This window comes from Schistocerca serialis, chromosome 6 (genome assembly GCF_023864345.2).
Source record: "Schistocerca serialis cubense isolate TAMUIC-IGC-003099 chromosome 6, iqSchSeri2.2, whole genome shotgun sequence".
NCBI lineage: Eukaryota > Metazoa > Arthropoda > Insecta > Orthoptera > Acrididae > Schistocerca > Schistocerca serialis.
The window spans coordinates 667,629,779-667,652,833 of NC_064643.1; positions in this window are offsets into that span (position 1 = coordinate 667,629,779).

Sequence of the window (23,055 nt, forward strand, 5' to 3'; positions counted from 1 at the left end):
TATTTGCTTTTGCATTTCTGGTTTCTTCCTCCAGAATTAAACTGACCAGTAATGACGATCGTCTTTACCATTCTCTGTTCCCTGTTTTGATTTCGAAAGCTCCAGAAAAAATTCGAATATCTATCTATCTTTATCCTCTTCATCTCAGATTCCTTTGAAATACCTTTACATCTGTTCTTAAGGAGTACGTGAATTAATGCAGACTTCCATCAGTGAGAATTTTCTTTCTATACCAGGTGCCCAGTATCATTTACTGAAGAATTTGAGCCTAATTCCTGCCATCTAATTTTAACGTTTTTTCCATTACTACGTCGTCTCTGGCAAACGAATTGTTTCGGTACCCGTGGTCTAGGGGTAGCGTCTTTGATTCATAATCTAAACGTCATCGGTCCCGGGTTCGATCCCCGCCACTGCCTAAATTCTGATAAATAATCAGCATCGGTGGCCGAAGACTTCCGGCATAGGAAGTCAGCCTCATTCTGCCAACGGCCTTGTCAAAGAGGGCGGAGGTGCGGATAGAGGTTCAGGGCACTCTCTTGTCCTAGGGGTGGGAAATTGCCCCTAAAGGCGGAAGAATCAGCAATGATCAACGACATGAGGATGCAGAAGGCAATGGAAACCACTGCATTAAAGACACGTAACGTGTATCCAAGGAAATGTGGCATGTAATTAAAGAAGTGTCATGATGATCTCTCCATTGGCAAAAGATTCCGGAATAGTCCCCCATTCGGATCTCCGGGAGGGGACTGCCAAGGCGGAGGTTACCATGAGAAAAAGATTGAATAATCAACGAAAACATAACGTTCTACGAGTCGGGGCGTGGAATGTCAGAAGCTTGAACGTGGTAGGGAAACTAGAAAATCTGAAAAGGGAAATGCGAAGGCTCAATCTAGATATAGTAGGGGCTAGTGAATTGAAGTGGAAGGAAGACAAGGATTTCTGGTCAGATGAGTATCGGGTGATCTCAACAGCAGCAGAAAATGGTATAACAGGTGTAGGATTCGTTATGAATAGGAAGGTAGGGCAGAGGGTGTGTTACTGTGAACAGCTCAGTGACCGGGTTGTTCTAATCCGAATCGACAGCAGACCAACACCGACAACGGTAGTTCAGGTATACATGCCGACGTCACAAGCTGAAGATGAACAGATGGAGAAAGTGTATGAGGATATTGAAAAGGTAATGCAGTATGTAAAGGGGGACGAAAATCTAAAAGTCATGGGCGACTGGAATGCAGTTGTGGGGGAAGGAGTAGAAGGAAAGGTTACAGGAGAGTATGGGCTTGGGACAAGGAATGAAAGAGGAGAAATACTAATTGAGTTCTGTAACAAGTTTCAGCTAGTAATAGCGAATACCCTGTTCAAGAATCAAAAGAGGAGGAGGTATACTTGGAAAAGGCCGGAAGATACGGGAAGATTTCAATTAGATTACATCATGGTCAGACAGAGATTCTGAAATCAGATACTGGATTGTAAGGCGTACCCAGGAGCAGATATGGACTCAGATCACAATATAGTAGTGATGAAGAGCAGGCTGAAGTTCAAGACATTAGTCAGGAAGAATCATAACGCAAAGAAGAGGGATACGGACGTACTAAGGAATGACGAGATACGTTTGAAGTTCTCTAACGCTATAGATACAGCAATAAGGAATAGCGCAGTAGGCAGTACAGTTGAAGAGGAATAGACATCTCTAAAAAGGGCCATCACAGAAGTTGGGAATGAAAACATAGGTACAAAGAAGGTAGCTGCGAAGAAACCATGGGTAACAGAAGAAATACTTCAGTTGATTGATGAAAGGAGGAAGTACAAACATGTTCCGGGAAAATCAGGAATACAGAAATACAAGTCGCTGAGGAATGAAATAAATAGGAAGTGCAGGGAAGCTAAGACGAAATAGCTGCAGGAAAAATGTGAAGACATCGAAAAAGATATGATTGTCGGAAGGACAGACTCAGCATACAGGAAATTCAAAACAACCTTTGGTGACATTAAAGGCAACGGTGGTACCATTAAGACTGCAACGGGAATTCCACTGTTAAATGAAGAGGAGAGAGCAGGTAGGTGGAAAGAATACATTGAAAGCCTCTATGAGGGTGAAGATTTGTCTGATGTGATAGAAGAAGAAACAGGAGTCGATTTAAAAGAGATAGAGGATCCAGTATTAGAATCGGAATTTAAAAGAGCTTTGGAGGACTTACGGTCAAATAAGGCAGAATGGATAGATAACATTCCATCAGAATTTCTAAAATCATTGGGGGAAGGGGCAACAAAACGACTATTGACGTTGGTGTGTAGAATATATGAATCTGGCGATATACCATCTGACTTTCGGAAAAGCATCATCCACACAATTCCGAAAACGGCAAGAGCTGACAAGTGCGAGAATTATCGCACAGTCAGCTTAACAGCTCATGCATCGAAGCTGCTTACAAGAATAATATACAGAAGAATGGAAAAGAAAATTGAGAATGCGCTAGGTGACGATCAGTTTGGTTTCAGAAAAAGTAAAGGGACGAGAGAGGCAATTCTGACGTTACGGCTAATAATGGAAGCAAGGATAAAGAAAAATCAAGACACTTTCATAGGATTTGTCGACCTGGAAAAAGCGTTCGACAATATAAAATGGAGCAAGCTTTTCGAGGTTCTGAAAAAACTAGGGGTAAGCTATAGGGAGAGACGGGTCATATACAATATGTACATCAACCAAAAGGGAATAACGAGAGTGGACGATCAAGAAGGGTGTAAGACAAGGCTATAGCCTTTCGCCCCTACTCTTCAATCTGTACATAGAGGAAGCAATGATGGAAATAAAAGAAAGGTTCAGGAGTGGAATTAAAATACAAGATGAAAGGATATCAATGAAACGATTCGCTGATGACATTGCTATCCTGAGTGAAAGTGAAGAAGAATTAAATGATCTGCTGAACGGAATGAACAGTCTAATGAGTACACAGTATGGTTTGAGAGTAAATCGGAGAAAGACGAGGGTAATGAGAAGTAGTAGAAATCAGAGCAGCGAGAAACTTAACATCAGGATTGATGGCCACGAAGTTAAGGAATTCTGCTATCTACGCAGTAAAATAACCAATGACGGACGGAGCAAGGAGGACATCAAAAGCAGACTCGCTATGGCAAAAAAGGCATTTCTGGCCAAGAGAAGTCTACTAATATCAAATACCGGCCATAATTTGAGGAAGAAATTTCTGAGGATGTACGTCTTGAGTACAGCATTGTATAGTTGTGGAACATGGACTTTGGGAAAACCGGAACAGAGGAGAATCGAAGCATTTGAGATGTGGTGCTATAGACGAATGTTGAAAATTTGGTGGACTGACAAGGTACGGAATGAGGAGGTTCTACGCATAGTCGGAGAGGAAAGGAAAATGTGGAAAACACTGATAAGGAGAAGGGACAGGATGATAGGACATGTGCTAAGACATGAGGGAATGACTTCCATGGTACTAAAGGGAGCTGTAGAGGGCAAAAACTGTAGAGGAAGACAGAGATTGGAGTACGTCAAGCAAATAATTGAGGACATCAGCACAGTGAGTCGATACTAAAGTCATGAGATCTGAATCAATATTTAAAGACTGAACGATTTACGAAGGCCGGGGCATTATTTACAGAATACCGCCGATGTATGTCGGTAGTGGTACTGAGTAATCGGACAAATATAACATTTGCTTAGTTGGACTGGCTTATAATTACGGTCATTTAGAGTGATTGCCAGTCTCTTGATCACTTGCCTATGTCGAATGATCATGTCTACTTCGATATATAGAGTATGTATTCAAGCATGCAGATTGCGAAAATTATGATTGAACAACTTTTCCATAATGAGGACAGTTTTGTGATGTCACACCCCCTCTTCTCCATTGTTCCTTTAACCTTTAAGCAGCCGATGTGGAGTCATTATTTCATATAACATTTGAATAGCATTGAAAGTGTTAAGTTAGAATGAATCCGTATTGTTCCAGTTACCCTGAACAATCTGCACAGTCTGGAGGAGAGTACAGTCTTGTCATCTATACTATTTCTAAAAATTCAGATATTCTGGCAGCGGGAAAAGAATTCAAATCACGCCATCTGGAAATTGGTCAGGCAATTTTCAACTGCATATCTGGGGAAAAAAGATACTTATGAAAGAAAATCTTACCAAATAATAAATGTGTTTTATTACGATACTGGACGACGTCCTAGAAACTGAGAAACCGAGTCACTGCACATAGAATACTAAACACTATTGTGAGAGCAGGCTGACTGTAGGCTCAGCAAGCATGCAGTTACGTATTTCATCAATTTCATCGAACTCATTATTTATGCAATAAAATGCTCTCCAATTATATATCGTAATTACTTCCTGGAGATGCCTACACCGACGTTATTTCCCAGTATACATTTTTCCATTCTCTCCACATCATCCCATCCCATTGACTCACATGCCCCTCCCTTCTCGCTTGTTAGCATTTATTACTTTTTGTAAACGCTCCGCTGGACACGATATTGAAACGTATATAGTAATTTATTGGTTAGTCTTTTCGCGTTCGAGTACTAATTCACCTCATTATCTTTGTTAATAAATAATAATGAATTTCGCGTTTTCGCGTTAAAGTTTACAGTCAGACCTACTAACTATAGCGAAGTAGCATTTGCAGTTTAATTATACGTATCTTTGATTTCTTTGCACTGGACTACCTGCTTAGCACCACTACTAAACTTGTGTTAACTAACCTTTACGACAACGATTTATACCTTATTCCAAAGTATTAAGCTAAATTAACTGTTAAATTTGCATCAATTACACAGAATTAATAGTAATAATTTTGCAATTGTAATAAGGATGATAAAATCAGTTTAAGTTTTCTGGATGTCAGACACTTGTGACATTCAGAAAAAAATGACACCTTTGCCGTCGTTCTGTTACTGTGTTTCATTGTCAGGCATTATTCACTGTAACAGAGTTGTCGGACGATACTTTGAGTCCTAGGCAGGATCATCTAAGGGCTTCAAATTTGCAAAGTTGGTTGCGGCCGGGCTTGACTGGACCAGCGTGACTGATAGTCGTCACTACCTCCAGTGAGGAATATATTAAGCGAGTTTCCAGCAGAAGTAGAAGTACATTTTGTTTGAAAGAGGGTCTGTCTCTCAGAGGAGGAGTATATCAAATTTTTTTACAAAAATTCAACTTGTATATTTCCTTCCCTTTGATTGGCTTGTTCTAGTCTGGAATTCCACCAGTACAAGTCTTTGTGGACATCTGCGTTTGGGCGTGAAGAAGAGAAACTACCGATAAATATTTGCTCCAAATTCATTTCTGAACAATGATTTAGCTGTTTCCTTCCTTTCTCAGTGTCTATACCGTCGCAATACACCATTTCCTAGTCGCAGAATGCAATAGGCATGGAGTCTCTCCGGCACTCTGTGCTCTGGCTTGCCTACTAATCACCAACAACGCTGCAGTCGCTCCTGTGATTACGGTAGTTTACTAAGAGGCGCTAGTTGTGTAATTATCTGACAAAATGCGCAACCTGCCCTTAATGTCGACTCCACAATCCTGTAGACACACACACACACACACACACACACACACACGCACACACACACACACACACACACACACGCACACACACACACACACTACTGTATTCCCTGAGGTATACTGCCTCCTTTACAAATTCAGCATAGCACGTTTCGCCAGAGTAACTGAACCGAAGCAACTCTGTTGTTACAGCAAGCTGCTCAAAGATAAATATTTCTGAGACAAAGATAATTTTATATTCAATAACCAGCTGCAAGTCTGGTTCACTGTGCTTCGACACGCATCTCATTCCTCAAAAATTTTTCGGCTGTGTATGTAACTGGTCAAGATGAACGAAATTTAGAATTTTACTTTGCAATGTTGTCTGCAAAAGCCTCTATTGTCCTCGGAATACTTTAATCTCATGACAGAAAGCTCTCCATTTAGAGTTGCAATGGCCTCTCTATGCGCCGATACCCCACTGTCTGATAGAAAGTATGATGAAGATGTTGTTGTTGTTTTTGTTTTTGATGTTGTCGTCTTCAGTCCGAAGAATAGTTTGATACAGCTCTCCACGTTGGTCTATCCCGTGTAAGCCTCTTTATCTCCAGGTAACTACTGCAACCTAAACCTGCAATGACTTTTCGAAAGTGACGTGCTCCTAACATAGCGCAAAGCCTTCTCTAACGTATTTTATGTCCATTACATGCAGCAATAGGAGCATTGACGTACATGGCATCATATACCACTAAGGAATATCCATAAAATACTTGGAAATGGCGTAAGGTCGAAATTTTACAATCGAATGTGAAATAAGGACAATGGCAGCTGAGGGCATCGAGAATTCGTTTAAAAAATTCATCGCAGCAGCGGACCCTATCGCAATGAAAATTATACGATTCATGCAGCATTGTTGTATCAGTTCAAATAGGGTCCTGAAAGTACAACCAATTTGAAAGTTGTGATGCTAATGTTTCCATTTTTTAAAAAAGAATCTTAGTCTATAACAGCGCACATTCTGCAAACCTGTTGTCTGGATCCTTTAGTATACTTTGTTTAGCGTTCCTACTTATATCCTTATGAAGATTTTCTCCTATGTCTCAATTCACTCTGTTGTATACTTTTTCCAGGTTGTATGTGAAATTTAAACTTCATTCTTTTTTCCTTACCCAAGGGCCACTGGCCTTCCTCCACTGCCACTTATGACAATTGTATTTTATGCACTGCTGTGTATCTACTGTAATTTCATAAATCTTTCTTTTCTATTTCTAATTTTCTCCATATGGCATGGTGATCAATAACTTCTTTCACAAAAATGTGCACAAGTTTTTCTTTCGATACAACTGCTCGATGAGTTGATGTTGATCTACTTTTGTCCCACATTTTTCATTAAAAATAAACCAGTCCGTTTCCGTCGACCTATTTAACTTTTATTTTATGAGTAAGCATTATTTTTTCAATTCTACACAGGCTAGGTATTAACCTAATTACAACTTCTGCTACAACAACTGCGTTTGTTTGAAATTGTATACTTCCACCAGCAGTTTCTGCTTTAACCTAAACTCATTCAGTTCTACGTCAGAAATATTTTCTGTGTGTCACTTTAAGTCTCATTTTCATTTCTTACATTACAAGGTACTGACTTCAACGATGAACGCCACAAAAATGTATCACATTTTTCACTTCGGCTGAAATGATAGTTTTAATTGCTCCTAATATACATGTGGTGGCTTTCGAAGGAGGTTTTGAATAGAGTAGAACTGAAGTTGAAGTATCATTTAAGTGCAGCATTCCGACAATTTTTCTGCTGTTATTAGGCATATCATCTAAGTAAATTTTCAGAAGTCAGTACTACATCACAATTCCTAATGTCCGCAATCATAACAAAATTTATCCGCATACTAATTCAACCCTCGTTTGGTTATGTTTTATGCCTGCATCGGATTCTTTGGTATGGACGTATAAATTTATAAACTTGAGAATATGATGCACTGTTGTTAATACTTCATAGGACGGAGGTCCACTGCTGTAGTAACCACAACCAACAGCGGGAACGCCTTGGGCTGTGGATCGGAGCCGCCAGGCGGGAAAGCCGCCGGCAGTGGAGCACGCACCACCGGGTAAACACAGGATGAGTCAGACGACAGACCAACGACAACCGACAACAACCGACCACGACCGACTATGAGCGACACAACAAGGAAGAGATAAACAACGGAGGCTTGTGGAAACCACAACACCAAACACCAAACGTAAATTCACTTGGAACCAGAGCCAGGCAAATGTCAACAACGAGCAACGACCAGATACAAACGAAATCCAGAGCGAGTACCAGACTGGCTGGACTGGAGCAGAGCGGGTCCCCATATACAAAACCGGAGGGAGCGGCTGTTGGCCACTGTCTGCACGTGGCTTAACGGTGGCGCCCTCGCTGCGTGAGAGCCGCTGCGCGGAATAGCCGCCGCGGAGGCGGAGCCATCTATGGGCTGACCACGTCCATTTGTTCGACTTCCACGGCGGAAGGTACTAGATCCCTCCCCCCAGAAATTGGTGCATAGGGGCGGAAATGCCCCGGACGATGCCGAGGCGGGCGGAACGAGGGCACGGGTTGTGAGATGTCCGGAGGGACCACTGGGGGAGGGGAGGGCAGACTGTCTGCGGCATCCATCCAGGTGTCACCAGAGGACAGGGGGTCAGTGGGCGTCTCTATACTCCGGCGAGGCGGAAGGGGTGTCTGCAGAGCCGGCGAGGAGATGGAGGTTGAAGGGAAGGGCTCCACCTTGAGGTACATGTCCGCACTAGGAAGCAGGGAAGGCGGTGGGGGAGGAATCAAGGCAGGGGCCTGAGGGCGGAGTTGGTTATGGTGGCGACACTCGAGCCCTCTGTGGGTCTGTATGGTCGTCACTCGCCTCCCATGAGCCGCTGTCACCGTAGCGGGCGTCCATGCAGGTGTGCTGCCATAGGAGCAGGCCCACACGGCCATGGCTGGGGCGTAGCGCTGGGAGGAGCGAGAGCGGGGCCCAGAAGGGGATGGTGTCAGTAGGGGGAGGAGGGTTCGACGTTGTTGCCCGTGAAGGAGTTCGGCAGGACTGTGACCGGCCACCGGTGTACTGCGGTAGGTTCTTAGAAACAAGGTGAGGGCCGAGGTGGTGGCCGAGAGCTCCACTGATTTCATCAGCTGCTGTTTGAAAGTGCGGACCAGGCGTTCCGCCTCGCCATTGGATGATGGATGGAAGGGGGGAGAGCGAATGTGTTTGATACCGTTAGCGGAGCAGATGGTCTGGAACGAAGACGCCGTGAATTGGGGCCCGTTATCTGTGACTAACGACTGAGGAAGGCCTTCAATGGCCAACCCCTGGGCCAAGGCGGTGAGGGTGGCGTCAGTGGTGGTGGACGCCTTGCGAACCACATATGGGTGTTTGGAATAGGCATCAATGATGAGGAGCCACATGGAGCCTAAGAAGGGGCCTGTAAAATCGAGATGGATCCCGTCCCAGGGTTGGCTGGTTGTCGGCCAGGGCGCGAAAGACTGTGGAGGACTAGCCTGATGACGCGCACACACTGTGCAACCACGGGCCCGGTGCTCAATGTCTCCATTGATCCCTGGCCAATAGACATGAAGTCGAACCAATGCCTTCGTGCGAGACATCCCCCAGTGTCCGCGGTGTAATAAAAGCAGGACGCGGTGGCGTAAGTTCTGAGGGATGATCACCCGATGGGCGTCCGAGTCCGTGGACAACAGGAGGATGTCGTCCATCACCGAAAGTCTGTGTGAGACGTGACGCCATGGGCTGAAGTCAGTTTTCAAACGTCGCGTAAGGTTGGGAGGCCAACCATGGGTCACATAGCGGAGGACTTGCCACAGAATGGGGTCCCTGCGCGTGGAAGCGGCGATTTGAGTGGCTGTCAGAGGAAATCCATCGATAGTCTCCCGGCGGGCAGAGTCGATGTGGAAGTACAGGACTTCCTGCTTGTCGAACGCCGGATGGGGTCCTGCTGGGAGACGTGACAAGGCATCTGCATTAGTGTGTTGACTGGTGGGCTTATAGCGGATGATGTAAGTGTAATTACGCAAGAACAACGCCCAGCGCTGAAGACGCTGAGCCGTCCGTTCTGGGAGGTGCGAATGGGGCCCGAAAAGCGACACTAGGGGCTTGTGATCCATGAGGAGGGTGAACTGCGCCCCAAACAGGTAAATGTGAAATTTCTGAACTGCAAAAATAATGGCAAGAGCCTCCATTTCGATATGAGAGTAATTCCTTTGCTCAGGGGTTAACGTCTTGGATGCATATGGCACAGGCTGTTCCGACCCATCCTCATTCCTGTGTGCCAGGACTGCCCCAATCCCGTACGCTGAGACATCGGCCGCCACCACCAAGGCACGATCTGGAGAGAAAGGCGTCAGGCCAGGGGCAGATTTCAGCATCGTCTTCAAGCGGATGAAAGCCTGATCGCAGGCAGAAGTCCACGTGTAAGGTACCCCTTTGCGACGCAGGCGATTTAGTGGATGCGCGACGTGGGCGGCTTTGGGTAAGAACTTTAAGTAATAATTGACTTTCCCCCAAAATTCCTTGAGTTCGGATAAGTTTTGTGGACGGGGAAGGGCATCGATGGCTGCGACATTGTGGTCCGAAGGGCGAATGCCATCTTTACAGGGCCAATGTCCTAAGTACTCCACTTCCGGTTGAAAAAACTGCACTTCCCCAGTCGACAACGTAAACCCGCAGCCTGCAGGGCGTGAAATAAGGTACTGAGGTTGCCCAGATGTTCCTGGCGCGTGCGCCCCGTGACTAAGATATCATCGAGGTAATTGGCCGCATCTCGTGGTCGTGCAGTAGCGTTCTCGCTTCCCACGCCCGGGTTCCCGGGTTCGATTCCCGGCGGGGGCAGGGATTTTCCCTGCCTCGTGATGGCTGGGTGTTGTGTTCTGTCTTTAGGTTAGTTAGGTTTAATTAGTTCTAAGTTCTAGGCGACTGATGACCTCAGCAGTTGAGTCGCATAGTGCTCAGAGCCATTTGAACCATTTGAACCATCGAGGTAATTGACACAAGCCGGTATTGGTTGCGTAAGTTGCTCGAGATACCGAGGGAAAATCGCAGGGGCAGAGGAAAGGCCAAACGGAAGACGCTTGTATTTATAGACACCGAAAGGTGTGTTGATGACGACGATGCCTTGCGATGCCTCATCCAACGGCAATTGGTGATAGGCTTCTGCCAGATCAATCTTAGAAAAGTACTCGCCACCAGCCAGTTTAGCGAGAAGGCCTTCCTGTCGAGGAATGGGATAAGTTTCGACCAAAGACTGTAGCTCCAAAATCCCCACAAAGACGAAGCAATCCATTGGCTTTCTTGACGACCACTAAAGGCGTTGCCCAGGCACACGATTGTACTGGCCCGATAACCCCCACAGCCTGAAGTCGATGGAGTTCCTGCTTGACGGCCGCATGCAAATCTACCGGGATAGGCCGATCCTGACAAAAGCGAGGCCGTGCGTTGGGCAGGAAAGTGATGCGTGCCTGGAAATCGGAAGCGCAGCTCAGGTCTGCCGAAAACAGGGAGGAAAAGGAAGCGCACAGATCGTCTAGGTCCTGAAATGGAACTGTAGTTGAAACGAACTGCATTTCGTCTTGAATGGAAAAGTCAAACCGTCTAAACGCATATAGTCCAAAAATGTCCGAAGCCGACGGGTGGTCTACCACAAATAGGGTAAGGGGCCGGGAAACGTTTTTGTAGATGGCCATGACAGAAAAATGCCCACGGAGAGGGATGGAACCGTCACCGTAGGCGACCAACCTCCGAGAGGGTGGGGACAATTCTGGAGGCCCGAGACGTACATACGTCGTCAGATTGACCAAAGAAACTGGAGCCCCCGCATCGACCTGGAAACAGACGTCCTCATTGATGATGCGTAGAGTGAGGAGTAACTTTTGAGCCAATGTGTCGGTCCGAGGGGTGACTGCGTGTAAAGCATGGACGGCCTCCTGTTGGCCCGCAGGGGCGGGACGGGGGCGGGTCGAGCGGCTACGACAGACAGATCGAAGGTTGCCCTCTTTCTCACAGAGCGAACAGGTCTTCCAGCGATGGGGACAGTCAGCTCGAGTGTGGGCCGAGAAGCACTGGGGGCACGACGGGAGGGGGCCACGCGGCCGACGTAGAGGGTCGACCGGAGGTTCGGACGCCATAGAGACGTCAGAAAGCGAGGAATCTTGATGGCGGTGCCCTCTGGAGACTGCGACTCGTCGTCGGCGATAAGGAGTGGAGTGGGAAGTCGACTTGACAGCTGCCACCTGGGGCCGCGCCATGAGACGTTCGTTCGCCGCTTGAGCAATTTCGAAGGAATGGGCAATACGCAGAATGTCTTCCAACGAGGGGTTGTCCTACTTTAACGCCGCAGTGCGGACCTCTGGATCGGGCGCCACATCCAGAATTAACGAATCTGCATATGACGCCTTGCACTGCTGATTGGTGCACGTGAAGTTGCATTTGCGGCTGAGGCCTTGCAAATCCGTCACCCAGGAACGGTAGGACTGACCCGGCTGCTTGTGGTATTGATGGAATTCCAAGCGAGACGCAACCACGTGGTATCGCTGGGAGTAATAGCTATTTAGCAACACACAGATCTCGTGAAAGGAGAGAGCCACGGGTTCGGCCAACGGTGCCAACTTGCGGAGCAAGAAAAACGTGTCCGGTGAAGCCCAAGACAAGAACAACGACCGCTGCAGAGAGTCATCCGACACCTGAAAGGCCGTGAAATGTTGCTTCAGACGATGCAGGTACGTTTCCCAATCCTCTTTTGCGTCGTGTCCCATAGTGCTCAGAGCCATTTGAACCATTTTGCGTCGTTGAACGGTGGGAACGACGGCGGACGTGGGAACGTGTCTGAAAGCGGGGCACCTGGGGAAAGAGGTTGGAGGGAATCCCACTTATTGACCCTGTCCGAGAGCAACTGCAGTGAGGTCTGTAAGAGGGAGCGGCTATTGGCCGCTGTCTGCACGTGGCTTAGCGGTGGCGCCCTCGCTGCGCGAGAGCCGCTGCGCGGAATAGCCGCCGCGGAGGCGGAGCCTTCTATGGGCTGACCACGTCCACTTGTTCTACCGCGTGTTCGACTTCCGCGTCGGAAGGTACTAGAACTACCTATATAAAGTTATTAGCATCAGTTCCTAATCATTAGATGAAAATATGTACGTCTCACAGTCAGCTTATTATGGTTTCAGTTTAGCATCCATGGTCTAGAGGTTTTAGACCGGTATTCACGTCCTTGGTACCGAGTTCGCACCTCACTACTGTTTAAATTTTGAGTAAAAATCATGAACACTGACGACCGAAGTTCCGACATCAGAAGCCACCATCGTTCTGCCAACGGCCCTGTCAAAAAGGGGTGGGAGAGCGGGCAGAAGTTCAGAGTACTTTCTTGCCCTTAGGGTGGGAAACTGACTGTAAAAAGCGGAAGAATCGGCAATGACGCATGGTATTAGGATCCAGAAGGCAATGGAAACCGTACCATTACAAACTTATAATATCAATTCACAGGACATTTACCTTGTAACTGAAAAAAGTATTGTGATGATCTCTCTATTGGCAAAAGATTCCACAACAGTCTCTGATTCGAATCTCCGGAAGGGGACTGCCAAGATGAAGGTGATCATCAGAACGAGATTGGATAACCATCGAAAAGGTAACGTTCGACGAGTTAGGGCGTGGCATGTCAGAAGTCTGAACATGGCAGGGTATCTAGAAAATCAGAAAAGGTAATGCTAAGACTTTAACTGGATAGCGTAGGGATCAGTAAAATGAAGTGGAAAGAACACAAGGATTTCTGGTCACAGGAGTGTACGGTAATATCAACAGCAGCAGGAAACTGTATAACGGGAGTACTACACGTTATGAATAGGAAGTAGGGCAGGGGGTGGGTTAAAATGGACGGTTCATTGACACAGTTGTTCTCACCAGAATCGACAACAATAATAGAGTTACAATAATACAACAGTATAACAAAATACAATACAATAATAATACAATAATACAGGCAAAGGTCCTGATTTTGAATCTTGGTCCGGCACACAGTTTTAATCTGCCAGGAAGTTTCATATCAGCGCACACTCCGCTGCAGAGTGAAAATCTCATTTTGGAATAATACAGTTATTGATGATGACGTCCCAAGCAGCGGGTGAAGTGATGCAGAAAGTATATGAGGATACTGACCTGTTAATTCAGTATCTGAAGGGAAATGAAAATCTGATAATCATAGGGAACGGGAATGTGGTTTCAGTGGAGGGAGTAGGAAAAAGAGCTACGGGAAAATATGGGCTTTGTAGGAGAAACGAGTCGGTAGAAAGACTATTTGAGTTTGCAGTAAGTATCAGTTAGTAACAGCGAATATTCTACTCTAGAGACACAAGAGGAATAGGTATACTCGGAAAGGGCCGGGAGATACGGGTAGATTCCTGTTAGGCACAGATTCCGAAACCGTGTACTGGATTGCGAGGTGAATCCAGGAGAAGAATTAGACTCATATCACAATTTAGTAACGTTGAAAAGCAGGCTGAAGTCCTAGAGACTAGTGAGGAAGAATCAAAGCGTAAAGAAATGTGGCGCGAAAATACTGAGGAATGAAGAGATACTACTGAAGTTCTCTGAGGCTGTAGATACTGCTGTAATGAACAGCTCAGTACGCAGTTCAGTTGAAGATTAATGGAGATCTTTAGAAGACAGTCACTGAAGTGGGATGGAAAAACGTGGGTACAAGGAACTGCGAAGAAACTATGGGTAACGGAAGGTATACTTCAGTAGCTCGATGAAAGAAGGAAGTAAAAAAGTTTCAGGGAAACTTTGGATTAGGAAAAAAATCAAGGGGATGCGCAGGGAAGCTACGGCAAAATGGCTGGATAAGGAGTGTGAAGAAATGGAAAAAGAAATTATTGTAGTGAGGACGGACTCAGCACAGTGAAAAAATCAAAACATCCGTCAGGTGAAATTAAAAGTAAGGATGGTATCATTAAGAGTGCGATAGGAATTCCACTGTTAATCGCAGATATGAGAGAGAGTAGACGGAAAAAATACACTGAAGACCTTTACGATCGGGAGAACTCGTCTAACGCAGTGAAATTTTTAAAGGAAATCGAGTATTCAGGTCGGTGTGTAGATTGTATGAGAGTAGCTATGTACCGTCAGGACTTCGTAAAAACACCATCCATTCAATTAGGAAGGCAGTAAGAGCCCTAAGTGCGTGAATTATCGCACATTCAGCTTAACAGCTCATACAGTCAAGTTACTGATTAGAGTAATACACAGAAGAATGGAAAAGAAAATTAAGGATGTGGTAAATGATGATCAATTTTACTTTAGGAAAGGTAATGGCAGACCTAATGTAACAGTTACTAACGGTAACAGAAAAAATGAAGACACGTTAATAGGACTTGTCGGCCTGGAAAAGCGTTCGACAATGTAAAATGGTGCAAGATGTCAGAAACTCTGAAAAAATAGAAAGAGAAAGGCTGGTAATCTATAACATGTACAAGACTCAAGAGGGGACAGTAAGACAGGAAGACTCGTATTGAAAAAGGTGTAAAATACGGTTGTAGTCTTTCGCCCCTACTGTTCGGTCTATGAATCAAAGAGGCAATGAGGGAAATAAAAGAAAATTCACGATGGAAGAATGTCAATGATACGGTACACTGATGACATTGTTATCCGCAGTGAATGTTAAAAGAGAATTACAGGATGATTTGAATGGATTTAACAGCCTAATGAGTATAGACTATGAACTGACAGTAAATCGAAGAAAGACGAATGTAATGAGAGATAGCAGCAATGAGAATAGCGGGATACTCAGCATCATAATTGGAGATCATAAAGTAGATGAAGTTAAGGAATTCTGCTGCTTAGGTACCAAAACTACGCTTGACGAATGCACTGCTAATATCAAACATAGCTCTTAACTAGTGGACGAAGTTTCTGAGAAAAGCATTGTATGGTAGTAGGATAAGGACTGATGCAAAACCGGAGAAGACGAAAATCGAAGTGTCAGAGATGTGGTGCTACACAAGAATGTTGACGTTTACTTTAACTGATAGGGTAAGAAAGAAGGGGTTCCCACACAGAATGGGAGAGAAAGGGAACACATGTAAAACACTGACAAGATAAAGGTACAGGATGATAGGATGTCTGTTAAGACATCATTGAATAGCTTCCACGGTACTAGAGGGAGCTATGGAAGGTACAGTCTGTAGAGGAAGACAGAAATTGGAATACACTCAGCAAATAATTGAGGACGTAGGCTGAAATTGCTACTCTGAGACCGAATTCAGAAAGATACAAGGACTGCAATTTAGTATTTATCCAACGACACTGGGAAAGCCACTTTCAGTATAATGGCTGTGCGAATATACATAATGGATGTGCGATTACAGGTTGTTGACGTATGATTGGTGACGTGTAGTAATTTGCATCTGCTTATGAGTCGTGCACGGATAGTCAAATGATACGGCGACCGCTCGCGATAAGTGGGAAATGCGGGTTCCGGTCCCAGTCCAGCACTGATTTTCAATGTCGTCATTCCATTCTACAGCTGACAGTACTAGGAATTTAAGGGGACTTGAAAGTTACAGTCAAGGCTCAATTAGTTGTCGATGTGTATCCTTCTCGAAATTGGAAGATGTTATGACAAGACTGAGTAAGTAGGTTTTCTGATAGACAAAGGGGCGACCAATGTTCTTTGACCAGTCTGCACTCTGGCGAGTTGTCTCCGCCCTCACAACCATTTTTGGACTAAGGGGACAGTTCTATTTCCCTTCGTGGGCAGCTCTTGGTCACAGCAGCCTACATACATGTTACACAGCACATTGCGTTATTTTTTATCGACTACCCAACAGCTAAAAACAGTTTTGTGCTCAACTCTCGCATACTCTTTGGTTTTCTATCCCCAGTCAAGTCAAGGTCGTATCCACCGAAGTCCCTTTCCAGGAACTGGAGGAGCATTGCTCAGCATTTGCATCTCTGTTTAAGCTAGGTCTGCCACATACCACCCTCGACCCCCGAAGCCAGATCTCGCCTTTAGCATGCACATACACTTTCCGATATCTTTATTTACTGTCTTGAAGACGATCAATCCTTAATCACAGGTCGAAACGTAACCTGTTACCCAGGTGGAAGACGTTATTACCAACTACTCAGGAGGGGAATACTACTGAAGAACTGATCGTGCAGTTGCTGACCTTCAGTTGCCATTACATTAAGAATCTCAGAATACTGTTGTTGTCAACACTCTTTTTTGATTATTGTATTGCCTTGGCCACTGCAATTTTCCAAGAGTACGTGGAACGACAGACACAGCACATTTCATGTTGTATGAGTTATCTCGATGAAATCATTGTTATGGGACCCTTCCACCAGGAGTATTAGCTAAACATTCACACCCTCTTTACCCAACTTCACACAATGCAGATTTGTGTCGGTTGGAGAGTGTTCAGTTATTTCAACTGGAAGTGATTTTGGCACTGGTTGACCAAAGAAGGAATCAGGTGTACTAATCAAAATGTGGCTACCATTGACTTCCTTTCTTGCTAAAAGTACTAGCCTGCAATGCAGGTGTTTTGTAAAAAGTCAACTATTAGCCAAGCAGGCTACATTGAGTAACTCTTCAGTCACTTCTGTTGCAAAGAGAACCCTACAACAGGACACCTCCCTGTGATCAGGCATCAACCCAATTAGAAACCACGGCCAAATACGCTTTTTGTATTATGTGTTTCTTTCCCAAACATCTGTTGGTATTGGTGGACAGATCTATCATCCGCCCATGGCATTGGCGCGGTTCTCGAGCAGATGAATGAGAACAGTTCTGAAGAGCCAACTGCATATTGGTCCCTGACGTTGAACTTAGCACATTGCAACTACCCAAACATCGACAAAGAAGCTCTGACGATAATGTTTGCCGTTAAAAAAATTCATGTCTTACTTTTTGGCACGAAGCCCCAGTAATTACAGGTCAGAAGCCCTCGGTTACATTACTTGGGGGATAATCCAACCAATTAGACTGAACAGTTCAACACCTCTAGAGCTGGACGTTATTCCTGAGGGCATACGACTATATCATCTGGTTGAAGTCATGGCATAACGATCCAATAACGATGCTTTCTCATATACACCCTCTGGCCTGCAAGCTGATTTTGGTCAAGAGGAGGTCCTCTGCATCCACAGCGATACAGCATGACAACACACATCGTATGGTTTCCCCACTATCACTGTACAAGTCGCGGACACTGCGCATCGCAACCCCAATCTGACTCATGGTTGCCTAACGAACCTCACTCGCTGGATGGTTACCTCAGTTGTTGTCGACGTTATTCCTTTTGATTATGAGACAGACAAACATCAGGTAATATTTCAGCTGTATTGTAGCAATGAGTCCTGAGCTTGCTGCACTAGGGACACTGAGGGATGTCAAACATGACAATGTTGTGGGCTGACACTTGTACAGGCCAGGTGTCAACAGCAACTCAGAGAATGGTCTATTGTTGCATTATGTGCACCCAGCACCAAGCAGCATCCCCACAATTATTTGGAGCCTAGGCTACACCCCTGGAACCACGTCCATCTCTGGCCCATTAATGGGACTGATGTGGTTGCTCATCACGGATGCCAACCATGTGGTATGCATAGCGTCAACGACGACTGACGTTACCTTCACTGCCTTGGCCAGGTTTTGGCTATCTCAAGGTTAACTCACTCTCTGACAATGGGACCCAGTTCACTGCATCTGCTGTCAAAGAGATATCTGTGGCCAGGGAAATAAAACGTATTATCAAACCTCCATTCCAATCTTTCCCAAATAGTGAAGCAGAAAATGAAAAAAAGCTGTCGTATCCTCTGCACCTACATTGGCCCTCAACCTGTTCAGTTGTTCAGCACTTATCACACCATGGTGAATGCCAGTAGTTGTCCAGCTGAACTGCTCGACAGGTGGCAACCGCAGAACTTTGTGGTGTACTCTGCTTCAGCACCCCACTCCTGGTCGCCTCAGCCTTAAGAACCAGCCATGGATGTGTGGATCGACTCTTCTGTGGTTAATGAGGCTTTGATGCTGGCAGTTGTAATGTAGATTCAAGGGAAATGCGCTAATTTTGTCTAAATCCTTAAGGGGCTCTGGTGCCATCGCCAAAACCAGCTCCAGCCTTGACCACAGGCACGACCACTGCACACTCCCCCCTCTGCCGTCCAGAAACAATGAAACAGCAGGATTGGCACCTCTAGCGACGGCCGTGCAATCAAAATTGCACGGGTAACAAATGCAATACCGTGCCTTAGATTATTTAGGACTGGTACGTTTCATTGTCGTCGAGTCACACACACGTGGCTGTATGAGAGCAGAGACTATACAAACGTCAACAAAGAAAATCAGTTAACTTCAGAAATGTCAAACATACATATAGTTCAAACCGATCATATGCATAGCAACTTGAGCTGAAATAGTATTGAACTGTTAGTCCTCGTGACCACTTAGCTACATAATGGAAAAGTCATAAGGGCCATCTTACGAGCAAAGTGATGAAATATTTTACGAAAGACTGATGAAAATGAGTAGGCAAAAGCAAACCCTAAATTTAAGTTAGCGTACACTAAATGTGCTGAAGGCCATATTTAATTAGGTACACCTAGTACGTTTGAAATGAAAAAAAAAAGAACATAAGGAAATGGAAGAAGCCAGAAAAACAATTTCATTTGAAAAACTATTAAAATGGAGGTCGAAACATTAGGATAACTCAAACAGACAGCAAAATGAACCGATTAGTCATATTAATTGTAATATATGTTTAATAATGAATAACAGAATAGGGATGCCGATAAGCTACTACGAATTTAATAGTGAACGCATTATTGTAGCCAAGATAGACACGAAGCCCACGCCTACCACACTAGTATAAGTTTATATGCCAAGTAGCTGCGCGGATGATGAAGGGACTCAAGAAATACGTAATGCGATAAAAGAAATTATTCAGATGGTTAAGGGAGAAAAAAATTTGTCATATGGGACTGGAATTCTATAGTAGGAAAAGGAAGAGAAGGAAAAGAAGTAGGTGAATATGGACTGTGAGTAAGGATTAAAAGAGGAAGCCGTTGGTAGAATTTTCACAGAGGATAACGTAGCATAGCTAACATCTGGTTTAAGAATCAGAAGAAGGCTGTATACGAAGAAGAGACCTGGAGTCACTGGAAGGTTTCAGACAGATTTAGGAACCAGGTTTTAAATTGTAAGACATTTCCATTAGAAGAAGAATGGGTAGCTTTGAGAGATGAAATAGTGAATGCAGCAGAGGATCAAGTAGCTAAAAAAGACGAGGGCTAATAGAAATCCCTGGGTAACAGAAGATTTTTAGAATTTAATTGATGAAAGGAGATAATATAAAAAGGCAGTAAATGAAGTAGGCGAAAAGCAATAGAAACGTCTCAAAAATGAGATCGACGAGAAGTGCAAAATGGCTAAGCAGGGTTGGCTAGCGGATAAATGTAAAGTGCAGAGGCAAGGATCACTAGAAGTGAGGTAGATACTGTCTACAGGAAAATTAAAGAGACATTTGCAGAAAACTGAACCACCGGCATGAATATCAAGAGCTCAGATGGATAACCAGTCCTAAATAAAGAAGGGAAAGAAGAAATGTGAAAGTATTTAGAAGATCAATACAAGGGCGATGTACTTGAGGGCAGACAATATTCCATTAGAACTACTGACAGCTTTAGGAGAGCTAGCCATGATAAAACTACCCCATCTGGTGAGCAAGATGTATGAGACAGGTGAAATAACCTCAGACTTCAAGAAGAATATAATAACTCCAATCCCACAGAAAGCCGGCGCAGACAGGTGTGAAAATTATCGATCTATCAGATAAATAAGTCATGGTTGCAAAATATTAACAGGAATTCCTTACAGACGAATGTAAAAACTGGTAGTCGTCGACCTTCGTGAAGATTAGTTTGGGTTCCGTAGAAATGTTGGAACACGACAGCAATACTGAGCTTACGACTTATCTTACAAGATAGGTTAAGAAAAGGCAAACCTACGATTATAGCATTTGTAGACTTAGAGAAAGCTTTTGACAATGTTGACTGGAATAATCTCTTTCAAATTCTGAAAGTGGCAGGGTTAACATACAGGGAGCGAGAGGCTATTTAAAATTTGTACAGAAACCAGATGGCAGTTATAAGAGTCAAGGGACTCGAAAGGGAAGCAATTGTTGACAAGGGAGTGAGAAAAGTTGTAGCCTATTTACTATGTTATTCAATCTGTATGTTGAGAAAGCAGTAAAGGAAACAAAAAAAAAGTTGGAGTTGGAATAAAAATCCATGGAAAAGAAATAAAAAGTTCGAGGTTTGCCGACAACATTGTAATTCTATGAGAGTAGAAAATGACCTGGAAGAGCAGCTGAAAGGAATGGGCAGTGTCTTGAAAGGAGGAGATAAGATGAACATCAAGAAAAGCAAAACGAGGATAATGGAATGTGGTCGAATTAAATCAGGTGATGCTGACGGAAACAGATTAAGAAACGAGACACTAGAGGTAATAAACGAGCTTTACTCAAAAAATGGTTCAAATGGCTCTGACCACTGTGGGACTTAACATCTGAGGTCATCAGTCGCCTAGACTGAGAAGCAATTAAACCCAACGAACCTAAGTACATTACACACATCCATGCCCGAGGTAGGATTCGAACCTGCAACCGTATCAGCAACGTGGTTCCGGACTGAAGCGCCTAGAAACGCTCGGCCCCAACGGCCGGCCGAGCTTTGCTGTTTGGGACGCAAAATAACTGATGACTGTCGAAGTAGGGAGGATATAAAATGTTGACTGGCTACGGCAAGGAAAGTGTTTCTGAAGAAGAGAAATTTGTTAACATCGAGTTTTGATTTAGGTGTCAGGACGTCTTTTCTGAAAGTATTTGTATGGAGAGTAGCCATATATGGAAGTGAATCATTGATGATAAGTAGTTTACACAGGAAGATAATAGAAGCTTTCGAAATATGGTCCTATAGAAGCACGCTGAAGATAGGTGGGTAGATCACGTAACTAATGAGAAGGTACTGAATAGAATTGGGTAGAAGAAGAATTTGAGGCACTACTTGACTGGAAGAACGGATTGGTTGTTAGGACATGTTCTGAGGCATCAAGGGATCACGAATATAGTATTGGGGAGAAGCGTGGAGGGTAAACACCTTAGAGGGGAACCAAGACATGAATGCTGTAAGCAGATTCAAGAAGATGTAGGTGGCAGTAGTTTTTCGGAGATGAAGAGGTTTGCACAGAATAAATTGCATAGAGAGCTGCATCAAATCAGTCTGTGGAGCAACAACAACATACGTCATCCTGATACTTAACCATTCAACCTGTCGTACGATAACAGAGTCCATCGGTTACCTAGTCACAACCCCAATACCGTAAAAGGCGGAGAACCGCCTAACAGTCTCCTTTAGCTACCCAGAGGGAGTGAGGAGACCCTCTATCTAACCGGTAGCCCAACCGGGTTTCAATACTGTTCACTACATGTGTATCTCCGATTTGAAGTTCCTCCTTGCCAAACATTCGTCTCAGGTATTGACAGCATAACTCAACTAATACGCGCATCTTTCAACTACTACTGCACTCCTCACGAAACCACACAAGCAAATCATTCACACTATACAACTATAGAGGCCCAAGTGGAGACACCTCTTCATGAATTCACGACAGATGTTGGGAACTATGAATCATCAACGAAGCCGGTAAAGCTGTATTAAATTTTTATCATTTATTGTAAATGTTAACAAGTCGTAGATCTTACGCACCAGCCACTGTCTTCGCTCATTCAGCTCCGTGTTGGATTCAAGCTGATGTCTGTCCGTTGGGCTCTGCGGATGCATGCGCAGGCGAGTTTGCCATGGTGAGTTGCCAGAGAGCAGGTGCGGTCATTGCCCAGCGTGAAGCGGTCTTGAGTAATGAAGTGTGGTTAGTCCCTCCCCGAATTTTGCATTGGCCATGTGTGATGTACCTGGTATAGGTAAGGTTTCAGCACCCAGAGGTGTCTATGTGTCGAACAGGAACGTGGACCTTGAAACGCCCCATTGCTTGCATCTACGTTGAAACTCAGCCATGAGTGCAAAGTGCAATGTACTGTTGTCCGAAGACAAACATTTCCTCCATCGGTAGGCAGCCAGCAGCATGAAGTGCAATTTTGCCTAGTTCACAGTGTTGGAGCATCAAGGACATAGATTCACTACAGTATCACAATCATGGAATTAAGTGAATGCCATCGATTCCAACGATCAATTCATGATGATAACTGGAGAGGTGGGGTATTTGAGGGGAGCTGGCATGAGACTATGAGGCGAGTCTCAGTCCTCCTTTTTTGCTGTCAAGGCTGATTGGGAAAGTAAGGCCCAATCGGTCGCAAAATGGAAACAACTGTGAAAATCAAAAATGTTTTATTTGTAACAATCAGCTACACCTTCCAGTTACTTCTTTACATAGTCGCAGCTTAGATTTAAACATCTTATCGTTGTACCAACTTTTCA